A 15,905-nucleotide genomic window follows, 5' to 3' on the forward strand; every position below is an offset into this window, starting at 1 on the left:
CCAGTCCAGTATACGTTTGTCTGCCTGAAAAACACTCCTGTGGTGGCTTTTTTTTTCTTCATACTAGTTTAGCAGTCTGCTGACAGTGTCCACCAGGTCCGTTATTATTATACAGTATATTATATATATATATAGCAGTACGGTAGGCCACGGCTGTACCTACCTCTGTGTCGTCAGTGCACTCGTCGTCCATAAGTAATATAATACTATACTATAGTATCCATCCATCTACATTGTATACCTGTGGTGGCTTTTTTTTTCTTCATACTAGTTTAGCAGTCTGCTGACAGTGTCCACCAGGTCCGTTATTATTACTATACAGTATATTATATATATATATATAGCAGTACGGTAGGCCACGGCTGTACCTACCTCTGTGTCGTCAGTGCACTCATCGTCCATAAGTAATATAATACTATACTATAGTATCCAATCCATCCATCTACATTTTATACCTGTGGTGTTTTTTTTCTTTCTTCATACTAGTTTAGCAGTCTGCTGACAGTGTCCACCAGGTCCGTTATTATTATTATACAGTATATTATATATATATATAGCAGTACGGTAGGCCACGGCTGTACCTACCTCTGTGTCGTCAGTGCACTCGTCGTCCATAAGTAATATAATACTATACTATCCATCCATCCATCTACATTGTATACCTGTGGTGGCTTTTTTTTTCTTCATACTAGTTTAGCAGTCTGCTGACAGTGTCCACCAGGTCCGTTATTATTATTATACAGTATATTATATATATATATATATAGCAGTACGGTAGGCCACGGCTGTACCTACCTCTGTGTCGTCAGTGCACTCGTCGTCCATAAGTAATATAATACTATACTATAGTATCCATCCATCTACATTGTATACCTGTGGTGGCTTTTTTTTTCTTCATACTAGTTTAGCAGTCTGCTGACAGTGTCCACCAGGTCCGTTATTATTATTATACAGTATATTATATATATATATATATATATATATATATATATAGCAGTACGGTAGGCCACGGCTGTACCTACCTCTGTGTCGTCAGTGCACTCGTCGTCCATAGGTAATATAATACTATACTATAGTATCCAATCCATCCATCTACATTGTATACCTGTGGTGTTTTTTTTTTTCTTCATACTAGTTTAGCAGTCTGCTGACAGTGTCTACCAGGTCCGTTATTATTATTATACAGTATATATTATATATATATATATATAGCAGTACGGTAGGCCACGGTTGTACCTACCTCTGTGTCGTCAGTGCACTCGTCATCCATAAGTAATATAATACTATACTATCCATCCATCTACATTGTATACCTGTGGTGGTTTTTTTTTTCTTCATACTAGTTTAGCAGTCTGCTGACAGTGTCCACCAGGTCCGTTATCATTATTATACAGTATATTATATATATATATATATATATATATATATATATATAGCAGTACGGTAGGCCACGGCTGTACCTACCTCTGTGTCGTCAGTGCACTCGTCGTCCATAAGTAATATAATACTATACTATAGTATCCATCCATCTACATTGTATACCTGTGGTGGCTTTTTTTCCCTTCATACTAGTTTAGCAGTCTGCTGACAGTGTCCACCAGGTCCGTTATTATTATTATACAGTATATTTTATATATATATATATATATATATATATATATATAGCAGTACGGTAGGCCACGGCTGTACCTACCTCTGTGTCGTCAGTGCACTCGTCGTCCATAAGTAATATAATACTATACTATAGTATCCATCCATATACATTGTATACCTGTGGTGGCTTTTTTTTTCTTCATACTAGTTTAGCAGTCTGCTGACAGTGTCCACCAGGTCTGTTATTATTATACAGTATATTATATATATATATAGCAGTACGGTAGACCATGGCTGTACCTACCTCTGTGTCGTCAGTGCACTCGTCGTCCATAAGTAATATAATACTATACTATAGTATCCAATCCATCCATCTACATTGTATACCTGTGGTGGTTTTTTTTTTCTTCATACTAGTTTAGCAGTCTGCTGACAGTGTCCACCAGGTCCGTTATTATTATTATACAGTATATTATATATATATATATATATATATAGCAGTACGGTAGGCCACAGCTGTACCTACCTCTGTGTCGTCAGTGCACTCGTCGTCCATAAGTAATATAATACTATACTATCCATCCATCTACATTGTATACCTGTGGTGGTTTTTTTTTTCTTCATACTAGTTTAGCAGTCTGCTGACAGTGTCCACCAGGTCCGTTATTATTATTATACAGTATATTATATATATATATATATATATATAGCAGTACGGTAGGCCAAGGCTGTACCTACCTCTGTGTCGTCAGTGCACTCGTCGTCCATAAGTAATATAATACTATACTATAGTATCCAATCAATCCATCTACATTGTATACCTGTGGTGGATTTTTTTTTCTTCATACTAGTTTAGCAGTCTGCTGACAGTGTCCACCAGGTCCGTTATTATTATTATACAGTATATTATATATATATATATAGCAGTACGGTAGGCCACGGCTGTACCTACCTCTGTGTCGTCAGTGCACTCGTCGTCCATAAGTAATATAATACTATACTATCCATCCATCTACATTGTATACCTGTGGTGGCTTTTAGTTGTGCGCATTAAAATATGGAGAACAAAAATGTGGAGGTTAAAAAAATAGGGAAAGATCAAGATCCACTTCCACCTCGTGCTGAAGCTACTGCCACTAGTCATGGCCGAGACGATGAAATGCCATCAACGTCGTCTACCAAGCCGATGCCCAATGTCATACTACAGAGCATGTAAAATCCAAAACACAAAAGATCAGTAAAATGACCCAAAAATCAAAATTAAAAGCGTCTGAGGAGAAGCGTAAACTTGCCAATATGCCATTTACGACATGGAGTGGCAAGGAACGGCTGAGGCCCTGGCCTATGTTCATGGCTAGTGGTTCAGCTTCACATGAGGATGGAAGCACTCATCCTCTCGCTATAAAAAAGAAAAGACTTAAGCTGGCAAAAGCACAGCAAAGAACTGTGCGTTCTTCGAAATCACAAATCCCCAAGGAGAGTCCAATTGTGTCGGTTGCGATGCCTGACCTTCCCAACACTGGACGGGAAGAGCTTGCGCCTTCCACCATTTGCACGCCCCCTGCAAGTGCTGGAAGGAGCACCCGCAGTCCAGTTCCTGATAGTCAAATTGAAGATGTCAGTGTTGAAGTACACCAGGATGAGGATATGGGTGTTGCTGGCGCTGGGGAGGAAATTGACAAGGAGGATTCTGATGGTGAGGTGGTTTGTTTAAGTCAGGCACCCGGGGAGACACCTGTTGTCCGTGGGACGAATATGGCCATTGACATGCCTGGTCAATGGTCAAAATACAAAAAAAATCAGCTCTTCAGTGTGGAATTATTTCAACAGAAATGCGGACAACTGGTGTCAAGCCGTGTGTTGCCTTTGTCAAGCTGTAATAAGTAGGGGTAAGGACGTTAACCACCTCGGAACATCCTCCCTTATACGTCACCTGCAGCGCATTCATAATAAGTCAGTGACAAGTTCAAAAACTTTGGGCGACAGCGGAAGCAGTCCACTGACCAGTAAATCCCTTCCTCTTGTAACCAAGCTCCCGCAAACCACACCACCAACTCCCTCAGTGTCAATTTCCTCCTTACCCAGGAAAGCCAATAGTCCTGCAGGCCATGTCACTGGCAAGTCTGACGAGTCCTCTCCTGCCTGGGATTCCTCCGATGCATCCTTGAGTGTAACGCCTACTGCTGCTGGCGCTGCTGTTGTTGCTGCTGGGAGTCGATCGCCATCCCAGCGGGGAAGTCGGAAGACCACTTGTACTACTTCCAGTAAGCAATTGACTGTCCAACAGTCCTTTGCGAGGAAGATGAAATATCACAGCAGTCATCCTGTTGCAAAGCGGATAACTCAGGCCTTGACAACTATGTTGGTGTTAGACGTGCGTCAAGTATCCGCCGTTAGTTCACGGGGAACTAGAGAATTGCTTGAGGTAGTGTGCCCCCGTTACCAAATACCATCTAGGTTCCACTTCTCTAGGCAGGCGATACCGAGAATGTACACGGACGTCAGAAAAAGAGTCACCAGTGTCCTAAAAAATGCAGTTGTACCCAATGTCCACTTAACCACGGACATGTGGACAAGTGGAGCAGGGCAGACTCAGGACTATATGACTGTGACAGCCCACTGGGTAGATGTATTGCCTCCCGCTGCAAGAACAGCAGCGGCGGCACCAGTAGCAGCATCTCGCAAACGCCAACTCGTTCCTAGGCAGGCTACGCTTTGTATCACCGCTTTCCAGAATACACACACAGCTGAAAACCTCTTACGGCAACTGAGGAAGATCATCGCAGAATGGCTTACCCCAATTGGACTCTCCTGGGGATTTGTGGCATCGGACAACGCCAGCAATATTGTGCGTGCACTACATCTGGGCAAATTCCAGCACGTCCCATGTTTTGCACATACCTTGAATTTGGTGGTGCAGAATTATTTAAAAAACGACAGGGGCGTGCAAGAGATGCTGTCGGTGGCCAGAAGAATTGCGGCCCACTTTCGGCGTACAGGCACCGCGTACAGAAGACTGGAGCACCACCAAAAACACCTGAACCTGCCCTGCCATCATCTGAAGCAAGAGGTGGTAACGAGGTGGAATTCAACCCTCTATATGCTTCAGAGGATGGAGGAGCAGCAAAAGGCCATTCAAGCCTATACATCTGCCCACGATATAGGCAAAGGAGGTGGAATGTACCTGTCTCAAGCGCAGTGGAGAATGATTTCAACGTTGTGCAAGGTTCTGCAACCTTTTGAACTTGCCACACGTGAAGTCAGTTCAGACACTGCCAGCCTGAGTCAGGTCATGCCCCTCATCAGGCTTTTGCAGAAGAAGCTGGAGGCATTGAAGGAGGAGCTAAAACAGAGCGATTCCGCTAGGCATGTGGGACTTGTGGATGGAGCCCTTCATTCGCTTAACCAGGATTCACGGGTGGTCAATCTGTTGAAATCAGAGCACTACATTTTGGCCACCGTGCTCGATCCTAGATTTAAAACCTACGTTGGATCTCTCTTTCCGGCAGACACAAGTCTGCAGAGGTTCAAAGACCTGCTGGTGAGAAAATTGTCAAGTCAAGCGGAACGCGACCCGTCAACATCTCCTCCTTCACATTCTCCCGCAACTGGGGGTGCGAGGAAAAGGCTCAGAATTCCGAGCCCACCCGCTGGCGGTGATGCAGGGCAGTCTGGAGCGACTGCTGATGCTGACATCTGGTCCGGACTGAAGGACCTGCCAACGATTACTGACATGTTGTCTACTGTCACTGCATATGATTCTCTCACCATTGAAAGAATGGTGGAGGATTATATGAGTGACCGCATCCAAGTAGGCACGTCAGACAGTCCGTACGTATACTGGCAGGAAAAAGAGGCAATTTGGAGGCCCTTGCACAAACTGGCTTTATTCTACCTAAGTTGTCCTCCCTCCAGTGTGTACTCCGAAAGAGTGTTTAGTGCAGCCGCTCACCTTGTCAGCAATCGGCGTACGAGGTTACTTCCAGAAAATGTGGAGAAGATGATGTTCATTAAAATGATTTATAATCAATTCCTCCGTGGAGACATTCACCAGCAGCAATTGCCTCCAGAAAGTACACGGGGACCTGAGATGGTGGATTCCAGTGGGGACGAATTAATAATCTGTGAGGAGGGGGCTGTACACAGTGAAATGGGTGATGAATCGGACGATGATGATGAGGTGGACATCTTGCCTCTGTAGAGCCAGTTTGTGCAAGGAGAGATTGATTGCTTCTTTTTTGGTGGGGGCCCAAACCAACCAGTCATTTCAGTCACAGTCGTGTGGCAGACCCTGTCGCTGAAATGATGGGTTTGTTAAAGTGTGCATGTCCTGTTTATACAACATAAGGGTGGGTGGGAGGGCCCAAGGACAATTCCATCTTGCACCTCTTTTTTCTTTCATTTTTCTTTGCGTCATGTGCTGTTTGGGAAGTATTTTTTTGAAGGGTCATGTGCTGTTTGTGGAGTATTTTTTTGAAGGGCCATGCTGCGTGACACTGCAGTGCCACTCCTAGATGGGCCAGGTGTTTGTGTCGGCCACTAGGGTCGCTTAGCTTAGTCACACAGCTACCTCATTGCGCCTCTTTTTTTCTTAGCGTCATGTGCTGTTTGGGGAGTATTTTTTTGAAGGGCCATCCTGCGTGACACTGCAGTGCCACTCCTAGATGGGCCGGGTGTTTGTGTCGGCCACTTGGGTCGCTGAGCTTAGTCACACAGCTACCTCATTGCGCCTCTTTTTTTCTTTGCGTCATGTGCTGTTTGGGGAGTATTTTTTTGAAGGGCCATCCTGCGTGACACTAAAGGTTGAAAGGTGATGTCTAGTATCCAGCTGTAGGGTATTTTGAGAGTAACATTCCGGTGTTAGTTAGGAGAAGATTGCATGTTCCTGCGTATAGTTATGTGCAAAAGTAGAATATGAACATTAACTGTGTTTACTGTGTATTGTGTATGCGAGGGGGGGAATCCAGAGGATACCACCCACTAGTGCAGTTGGGGAAAGACACAGCCCACCTTTTCAAATCCACCTATGACCTTTGCTGTAATGTAGAGACATATCCCTGTGTCCAATGAACAAAGGGATTACAGTGACCATTGTATTGTTTTGGATGAAGTGAATAAATAGAGCTTGCAGCAGGCTTGGTCACACAAGACTCTGAAGGCTTTCTCCCTGATAGCTGAGGACTGAATTCAGGTTGCGCCTGCGAAACATTCTCACGTATGTATATTCTCTGTAGCCATTATTCTCCATTATTCTGTGTAGATTTACTTGTTAGTTTGTAGTGTATGACTTGTATTGTTTTACCTTTTATTAGAATCAATCCACGGCAGTGTTAGAGCTGCTGTGGTTGTAACCAAAACAAACGGTGTTGTGTTTCCTCTTTCCTGCCTGGGCTTTTAAAGTAGTTTAACCTGTTTAAAGTGTATAAGCATTGTTAAGGTGTATGCACTGCGGATACTTTGTATCACCAGCGCTACGTAAGGTTTAAAGGTATTAACATTGTTGCAGTGCTTTGCTGTTAAGGTTTAAAGTATAAGCATATCATTACATTGTTTCATTAATAAGGTTTACAGTATTTCAATCAGTGTGCGTACGTGCCGCGTGTACATTGTACCCACGGTACGGCGTCTGATACGCTAAGTGCGTATCAAATACATTACTCAGTACGCAAATAGCGTACTTAGTCCGTAGTGTGTGTAATAAGTCTAGCGGCCATTGCGGCTCCACGATAACAGTGTATAGCTTTATGTTTTAAGATAATAATTGACCTTATCAGTATGTATAACCTTTTCCTTTTATTTATATTATTACAATGTTTGCTACAGCCTATACTATAAACAATCTATAGTGTTAAATATTAATACTGTATTCCATAAAGTATCCAGTGTATAGAAAGACCAATGTGTATGTGTACATTGCTGTCCAGGGTCGTTACTAGGTTCTTATACCGCTCCTCCAGCCTCCCGCACTTGGGGGGTCATTCCGAGTTGTTTGCTCGTTAGTTTTTTTCGCAACGGAGCAATTAGTCGCAAACTGCGCATGCGCAATGTTCGCAGTGCGCCTGCGCCAAGTAAATTAGTACAAAAGTTTGGTATTTTACTCACGGCCTAACGAAGATTTTTCATCGTTCTGGTGATCGTAGTGTGATTGACAGGAAGTGGGTGTTTCTGGGCGGAAACTAGCCGTTTTATGGGAGTGTGCAGAAAAACGCAGGCGTTACAGGGAAAAACGCGGGAGTGGCTGGAGAAACGGGGGAGTGTCTGGGCGAACGCTGACTGAACTGATCGCAGTGTAGGAGTAAGTCTCGAGCTACTCAGAAACTGCTAAGAAATTTCTATTCGCAATTCTGCTAATCTTTCGATCGCAATTCTGCTAAGCTAAAATACACTCCCAGAGGGCGGCGGCTTAGCGTGTGCAATGCTGCTAAAAGCAGCTAGCGAGCGAACAACTCGGAATGAGGGCCTTGTTCCAGTGTTCCGCAGAGTGGGATACTATGGACTGCATTTGGAAACCCCCCTCTAGAAATCCTGCGTTTGCCACTGAGAAAGGTAACAAGAGTCAGTTAAGTGCATAAAGAACTAGCGTCTGGATGTCCCTGGCATGCAGCCTGCTCTGCTAAGAACACTACTAAATCGCCGAAAGTGGCACAGCGCATACATCCTACTGTGTCTGCCTACAGAGGGGCCTATTTACTAAGCCTTGGAGGGAGATAAAGTGGACGGAGATAAAGAACCAGCCAATCAGCTCCTAACTGTCATTTTTCAAACCTAGCCTGTGACGTGACAGTTAGGAGCTGATTGGCTGGTTCTTTATTTCCGTCCACTTTATCTCCCTCCAAGGCTTAGTAAATAGCCCCCAGAGTCCCAGGACCGATTGGGCAGCACTGAATCTGGAATGTATTGGACACTCATGGGCGGTGACTGGGAGGTGGCTAAACAGACGCACGGAGCTCTGCCGTCTGAGGGTGGTTCTGAACTCTGACACTTTATCGCCTACACTGACGGAAGGTTCTGCACCTAGCGTGGGGCAGATGCAAGTTCCAAATGCGCGGATGGTTGCGACTGCAGCTGCCCAAAGTGGGCGTCTCAGTCCCTGTGCATTCATATGCACGCTGGCACATCAGGGAATGGGCCGGCACTAGCATCAATGTAAAGCTGCGCCAAAAAGCATTAAAGTGGTCGCAGCAGCGTACAACACAGAATCAGCCCCTCATTCTCTGGAAGCTGTTTCTCCATGTGTACTGAGCATGCAGGGCCGAAACTAGGATTTTTGGCACCCGGGCCAAGTCAGTAATTTGGCGCCCACCCCATACGCGCACACACACACTTTGAAACTGTGTCAAAAACACACTAATAAACAGTTGGCAAAGTGGCAACCAGCACTGTCAGGGTGCATCCAGCACACATTCCCTAGGAAAATGGATATGAACACAAGAAAATGAACATGCACCTCAGATACAGTATTGTGGGAGACTCTGACTGGCCAACCGCTGTAGGAATACAAATTCCAGTCTGCCAGTCAGGGCCTAAAACCAATTAAAGAGGAGGAGTACCAACTTTCTGGGGAGGGGACACACACAATATGGGTTATCCTGGCTGCAGAGAGGAGTGGCTAGTGTTATATACCTGATATAAGCCATGCAATCACTGTATTACACACTGGGGGAAACTCCAACTGCTGTAGGACTACAAAGCCCTGCATGCAGGTTGGGACCTAGGACCACACTTTAGGAGGCAGCAGCTGTCCTGGCATATAGAGAACTCACCCCAGTGCCCACACTAGTTATCGTCTGCTGCTGCTTCCTCTCGCCTTGTCCTCCTCTGGTGGAGCTGCCGTGCAGGAAGGGGGAGACCCTGAGGTACAGGGCCAGGGGCAGACATAGTTTACACAGGCACAGGAGAGTGTGAACGACCACCCCGCCCCATTCATAAGTGATATAGTTGCCAGGGAGGGGGGAGGTGTTGGTTTCCCAGGCATCCACATTGGTGGTACTGGGGAGCAGGGACCTGCAGCGAGGGTTCTGGGACCCGGCAGTAGGTAACCCCTTAGGGCCCTGTCCTCCTCTGGTGGAGCTGCGTGTGGGAAGTGGGAGGCACTGGGGAACCGGCCTGGGGGCAGACATCACTTACACAGGCACAGGAGTGTGTGAGCGGCCATGGACCAGCGCTTTGGAAATGAAAGGGGGCAGCTAGAGAGTCCTTGGTCACCGCCTCTGCCCCATTCATTAGCGTTCTAGTTGCCGGAGATGGGGGAGTTTCATTGGTGGTGATGGTACCTGCTGTGAGGGTTTTTGGAGCCGGCAGAAGGTAGCCCCTTAGGGCTGAGAGGAAGGAGGGAAGGCAGATAACCCATTTCTGCTCCCTCTCAGATTCTGCACCCGGGGCGCATGCCCCCTTAGCCCCCCCTAGTTGCGGCCATGGGAGCATGCCTCTTGTGGGACTCCTCTCTGACAAGAACACGTGCAGAAGGTGTTGGGAGAGCAGCAGCACTCTGCACTGTCGCCTCTGTACACACATGCTGGGCGCACAAGTCTGCAGAAGCATCTCCTGGAAGCAGAGAGTGGGCATACACCTTCCAGTGTGCTGGATGGACCATGAGACAAGACACTTGTGGTACGCAGCATGGGGTGTGCAGCAAGGAATTGTCTTTTGTTTTTCATCATTGATCTTAAAGCTGAAACTCATTGTTCTTTTCTGGACTGAATATGCATCAGCTCTGCAACTGTCTCCATTCTAGTAACCCACATTTGGGGAGGTAGGGGATTCAATTGTTTTGAGCGTGGCAATAATGAATGAGCGATTCAATTGTTGCTCTGACCGGGCGCAAATTATGCGTGTGCCCATATTCCTGCTCACAGCTTACGTAGGTGGCGAGCAGAAATGTGCGGAAAGTCCGTGGTTTTGGCGTCCACTAATTAACGCCAAGCTCAAAGCAACTGAATTCCCCCCTTGATGTCTTTTGGACTTTCATCATTCATTGCCAGTAAAGCTTTGTAAATACTACGATGGCTTTGCACCCCCATGCAGCAGCCCCCCCCCCCCCCTTCTCCCCCACGCACACAGATATCTGCTGCCGACTGCCATCTTTCCAAATAAATCATTGGGAAGATTGCTAACTGCAACAGGTACTGGAGAAGAGGGGCTCAGCACATAATGAGGTCTATCCAGAGCGCAGTGTGTCTTGCTTGTGGCCCCTCCTTAACCCAGGGGCCCCATGTGAATCGCACAACTTGCAACCATTATACAACTTTTGCACTGTGTTATTCCAAATGGGGTCAATATCAATATCAAAAGAAGTCATGAGATTATTCCCAGACCCTGATGATCCTAAGCAGATAGGTTCTATTATCTAACTACAAGGCTGTATTTTATATTTCTGGGTTTATAAAAGCCAATGTTTTCCACGTCCATAATGTAAATGACTCATTCTTTAAGATGGGACGTATTAAAAGAGCTTTCCACTTTAATGTAATATAAAATATATGACTTTTTATTATTGTATCCCCTTTGGATATTAGGAATTTAACCTTTAGATACGGTTTCTTGTAAATCCTGTCCCTGTTAATGTGTAATAACGCTCTTTGGGTTGGGAACGCTGCGCTAGCCACTCTCAGAGGCCGCCGCGTGCTTATATTATCTCTATTGTTGTAGCTTTCTTGGCAGGATGGAACATTTCATTTAAATTATACTGCAATCAAGATATCAAGATGATGAAACAATAAATGTATTTCATACGGTGGGCCCTGAACATGCTCTGAATGATGTTTTAATGAGAACATATGTGTATGAGTGCATGAGAAACGGAGGAAGGAAAAGGGGTAAGACTTATGTTTAACTAGAAGAGTGTGAGACCAAGAATGAGAAACAGGACTTAAACCAGATAAACTGTAAATCAACAGCACAGCTTTTATTCCTGGCGGGGGGGGGGGGGGGGGGGGGGGTGCTAGTTCTCTCCGATAATTCATTAGGTGAATTCCAAATGGCCTGAATGCTTACTGTAACATATATACAGTATATATGTTTTCTTAATAAAAAAGGAGCTTTCTTTTATACTTAACCTTCTATCAAACTGCATTAATTTCTGTAATTATTGTACCCACTATGGAACAATAACGTAGATTATATATTGTTATCTACTTAAATAAGGGCTGTATATAGAGCAGGGACATCAGTCACCAGTTTTCCTATAATACTTGCTTCTAGTAGGTATTCTTCTCTCTACCGGGCAGAGACGATAGTGGAATTGGAGGAAAGGTGGAGGAGGCTTGACCTGAACACAAGTCAGCGGCGGCACTGCTTGCACTGTAATTAGAGTTGCCACCTCATGCATCATCGATTCCTGGAGATCCAAACCCCCACCCCCCAGATACGGCCGACAGGTGACCCGCCGGCGGTGAGGGGGTGACGTCACCTGGCCCCATAGCCCTGCATGCTAATATGGACGATATTGTCCATATTGGCTTGCAGGCATAAACGAGTCAGCGCCAACAATGAACGAGCACGGTATGCTGACCGTTGGTCATCCGTTGAATCTGCTAAAATGGTCAGGCTTCCAATGTACTGCAGATATCGAATGCAGGGAATGGACATACAGTAGTGTGCTATACAATCCACGGTTATGTATAGAAAAGCAGCAGTGTGGTGGCTCTGAGCTAAAGCCAGGACACTGAAACAAGTGCTGCGGTGCTGGGACTCAGTTTGGCAGCCAAACATGGATATTATTTTCCAGAGACAGATATTCCAAAACTGAGACTCTGCAATCAGGCAGCTAAACTATACATAAAAGACATGGCAACTGTAATCATTACAGGGATCACAAGAATTTCAGATGAATTAAGCAATTGATAAGAGATGAGAAACGATGTGTATCACCGTAGGATGAGAAGTTATTTCCCAGCATGACAGACAGAAGATAGGTCACCCCAGTCCTAGTATATCCCGGGCAGCACAGTGCAGCTCTGCAGCTTCCCGGCTCAGTGCAGCTACAGGCTCCGAGGTCCGCCACTGCGTGATGACATCAACGAAGGCACACAGCGGCGCAGACCTCCTCTTCCGGATGGCCGGGTGGGGGCGGGACCTCCCCTCCTGTTCGGCCAGTGGCTGCAGCGCAAAGGGCACGCCGCGGCACCGCACTGTACTGTTTGTACATGAGTTGGTGACGAGCGGGAGGGGGCGGGGCGGGTCCCCTTATTCCGGGAGAATCCCGGAATCCGGGAGACAGAAAAAGCCTACTGGAGAGTTGCCACCAAATCCGGGAGAATCCAGGAAATCCGGGAGAGGTGGCAACCCTAGCTGAAATAAATGGCTATAGTCATGAGTTGGCAGCATCCATGGCAGTAGTGCTCAGGGCTGCCATCAGGGGGGGACTGCCGGGACTGGAATCCTGGGCCCCGGACAGCTTCTGTTGTGTGGGTAGGGGATGTGTGTGTTTGGGGGGGGGGGGGTGGGAGTGGGATGTTTGTGTATGAGTGGGGGTTGGAGCGGAGGCGCTGCACATTTGGTCAGCCCCGGTCCCTACAATTTCTGATGGCAGCCCCGGTCGCACTGTCCCTATCCATTCACTTGTGAAAGCAGCCATCATGTGCGTACGTGCAGCAGTCAATATTTGGTGCAAGAGATTCGTCTGAAATAAGCCAGATCTCTGCACAATTCTGACAATGGCCTACCACGCACACTCTCCGTGAACTTTGCCTAGCTGGGTGAATGCCCTGTTACCACCCCACCCATCAGCTGCAAATTAGATGTGACAGGGATGTGTGCGACCCTGAATCGCCTGGTTCCCACACGTGCAGTGGTGAGAACGGATTTGTGCGCTACTCTTATCAGGCCTGGAGTATAGAAAGCTCTGAGAATTATCCAGGTATCAGTGAAGAGACAGTGGCTAGATGTGTTCTAGGACAACCGAGACCATCCTCATTTTTCTTTCTTTCTTAATGAAGGCAAAGATTTTACTTTTGCAAGAGAGACAGTAACAAAAACATAGCCAATAAGGGATTGGAGATACTGGTCACTGGTCCAGTCGTTTGCAGCTCATTATAAAGCCGATACAGTAACAATCATATAGATTATGGGTATGTGCATAATCTTTGATGCTGGGGTGATGAGGCAAATGATTTGACTAATTAATATTAATGGTCCCTCTACAGCACTGATGTGGAAAGAAGCCCATAGGTTTCAATAGGCATATGGGGCTTAGTACATATCAGAAATGGGCCCAAAGCACAAAAAAGGGCTTTTGGCTGCATTTTCCCATTAGTATATCCCGCCTTCTCTCTTTCCATCCTTCCTGTAATTTTCGAAACCGTTTCATGAAATTATAAGGGACTAAGGGGAACATTTACTAAGCAGTGATAAGAGCGGAGAAGTGAGCCAGTGGAGAAATGTCCCCATCAACCAATCAGCAGCTCTGTATCATTTTATAGTATGCAAATTATAGATGTTACTTCAGTGCTGATTGGTTGCCATGGGCAACTTCTCCACTGGCTCACTTCTCCACTCTTATCACCACTTAGTAAATGTACCCCTTAATTTCCTTCCCAACCGTTAGCCCATCAATAATCAGATGCATGTTTACTGTTGCTGATTAGGAATAGTATAATGACTTAATGTGAATTCAACAACAAAATGTCTAAAAATAATTAAAAATATGTAATAACTGTACATACACTGATGTGTCCATCGTCAGCTTGGCCGCAAGCCACGGCAATCACGAGTCACATGCCATTGTGCGTACACCGCATAATATGCACCCGCGATCATTAGGATTGCATGGGTGCGTATTTTCCCGTGAACAGGTGACTAGTTGCAATCGCGATGAGGCCGCAGGTGTGACCCGTTCACGGGTAAGTTGACGACGGCCGCATCTGTATGCACAAGCTGAGCTACAGCTCCACACTTTCAGGATACGAGGCAGGTGAGCCGGTGCTTGGATCTGCCCCGGCTGCCTCAGATCCTGACCAGAGGCGAAACCACAAGATCCCGCTGTCAGACACCACCAGTACCGACACCACCAGCAACTCTGCACTGAGGACACCACTGTCACTGCCGGCACCACAGCAGTACCAACACGACCAGCAACTCTGCACCGAGGAAACTGCCAGCACTGCCAACACCCCTGCAGTGAGGACACCCCTGGCAACCCCGTACTGCCGACACAGCCAGCAGTACCGACACCACCAGCAACTACACACTGAGGAGACCACCATCACTACCGACACCACCAGCACCCGAGCAGTATCGACACCGCCGGCAACCCCACACTGAGGTCTTTGCCAGCACCCCTGCACTGCCGATACTCCCGCACTGAGGACACCACCGGCATCCCCTGTCACAGTAAGTGCACTATTGGTGTATCCGCCCTGCACTGTATCCTGCATTGTATCCGACCCACACTGTATCCTGCACTATATACATCCCACACTGTATCCATTCCACACCGTATCCCGCACTATATCCAACCAGCAATGTATCCTGCACTGTATTGGACCCACACTGTATCCCACACTGTATCCAACCAGCAATGTATCCAGCACTGTAAGTGACCCGCATTGCATCCAACCAGCAATGTATCCAGCACTGTAACTGACGAGCACTGTATCCAACCAGCAGTGTATCCAACCAGCAATGTATCCAGCACTGTAACTGACGAGCACTGTATCCAACCAGCAGTGTATCCAACCAGCAATGTATCAAGCACTGTATCCATCCCAAACTGTATTCAACCCACACAGTATCCAACCCACATTGTATCCAACCTGCAGTGTATCCTGCACTGTATCCAACCTGCACTATTTCCGACCCGCACTGTATCCCACACTGCATCCAACCAGTAATATATGCCACATTGTATCCAACCCACACAGTATCCAACCAGCACTGTATCCAACCCACACTGTATCCAACCTGTCCCGTATCCCGCACTGTATTTAACCCACGCTGTTTAGCCAGCCAGCCAGCCTTTGGCCAAAATTGGTGAAAACAATATTGTGAGGTGGTCAAAATTGAGTGGAAATAACTGGAAACTAGAGATGAGCGGGTTCGGTTTTACTCAGATCTCAAAACGGCATATTATTGGCTCACGGATGTCACATGTTTTGGATAGCCAATAAGAAAAATCCGGATAAAACCGAACTGGCGTTAATTCTGCCATTAAATCCGAACTAGCTCATCTCTACTGGAAACTAATGTTATTGAGGTTAATAATACTCTGGGAACAAAAGAAGGCCCAGATTAAGTGATTTTAGCTTTTTTACCCCTCAATTTTTGAAAAACCCTCAAATCCAGATCAAAAGCCAATCAGCACAGATGGGGTAAGA

This window comes from Pseudophryne corroboree, chromosome 4 (assembly GCF_028390025.1).
Source record: "Pseudophryne corroboree isolate aPseCor3 chromosome 4, aPseCor3.hap2, whole genome shotgun sequence".
Taxonomy (NCBI): domain Eukaryota; kingdom Metazoa; phylum Chordata; class Amphibia; order Anura; family Myobatrachidae; genus Pseudophryne; species Pseudophryne corroboree.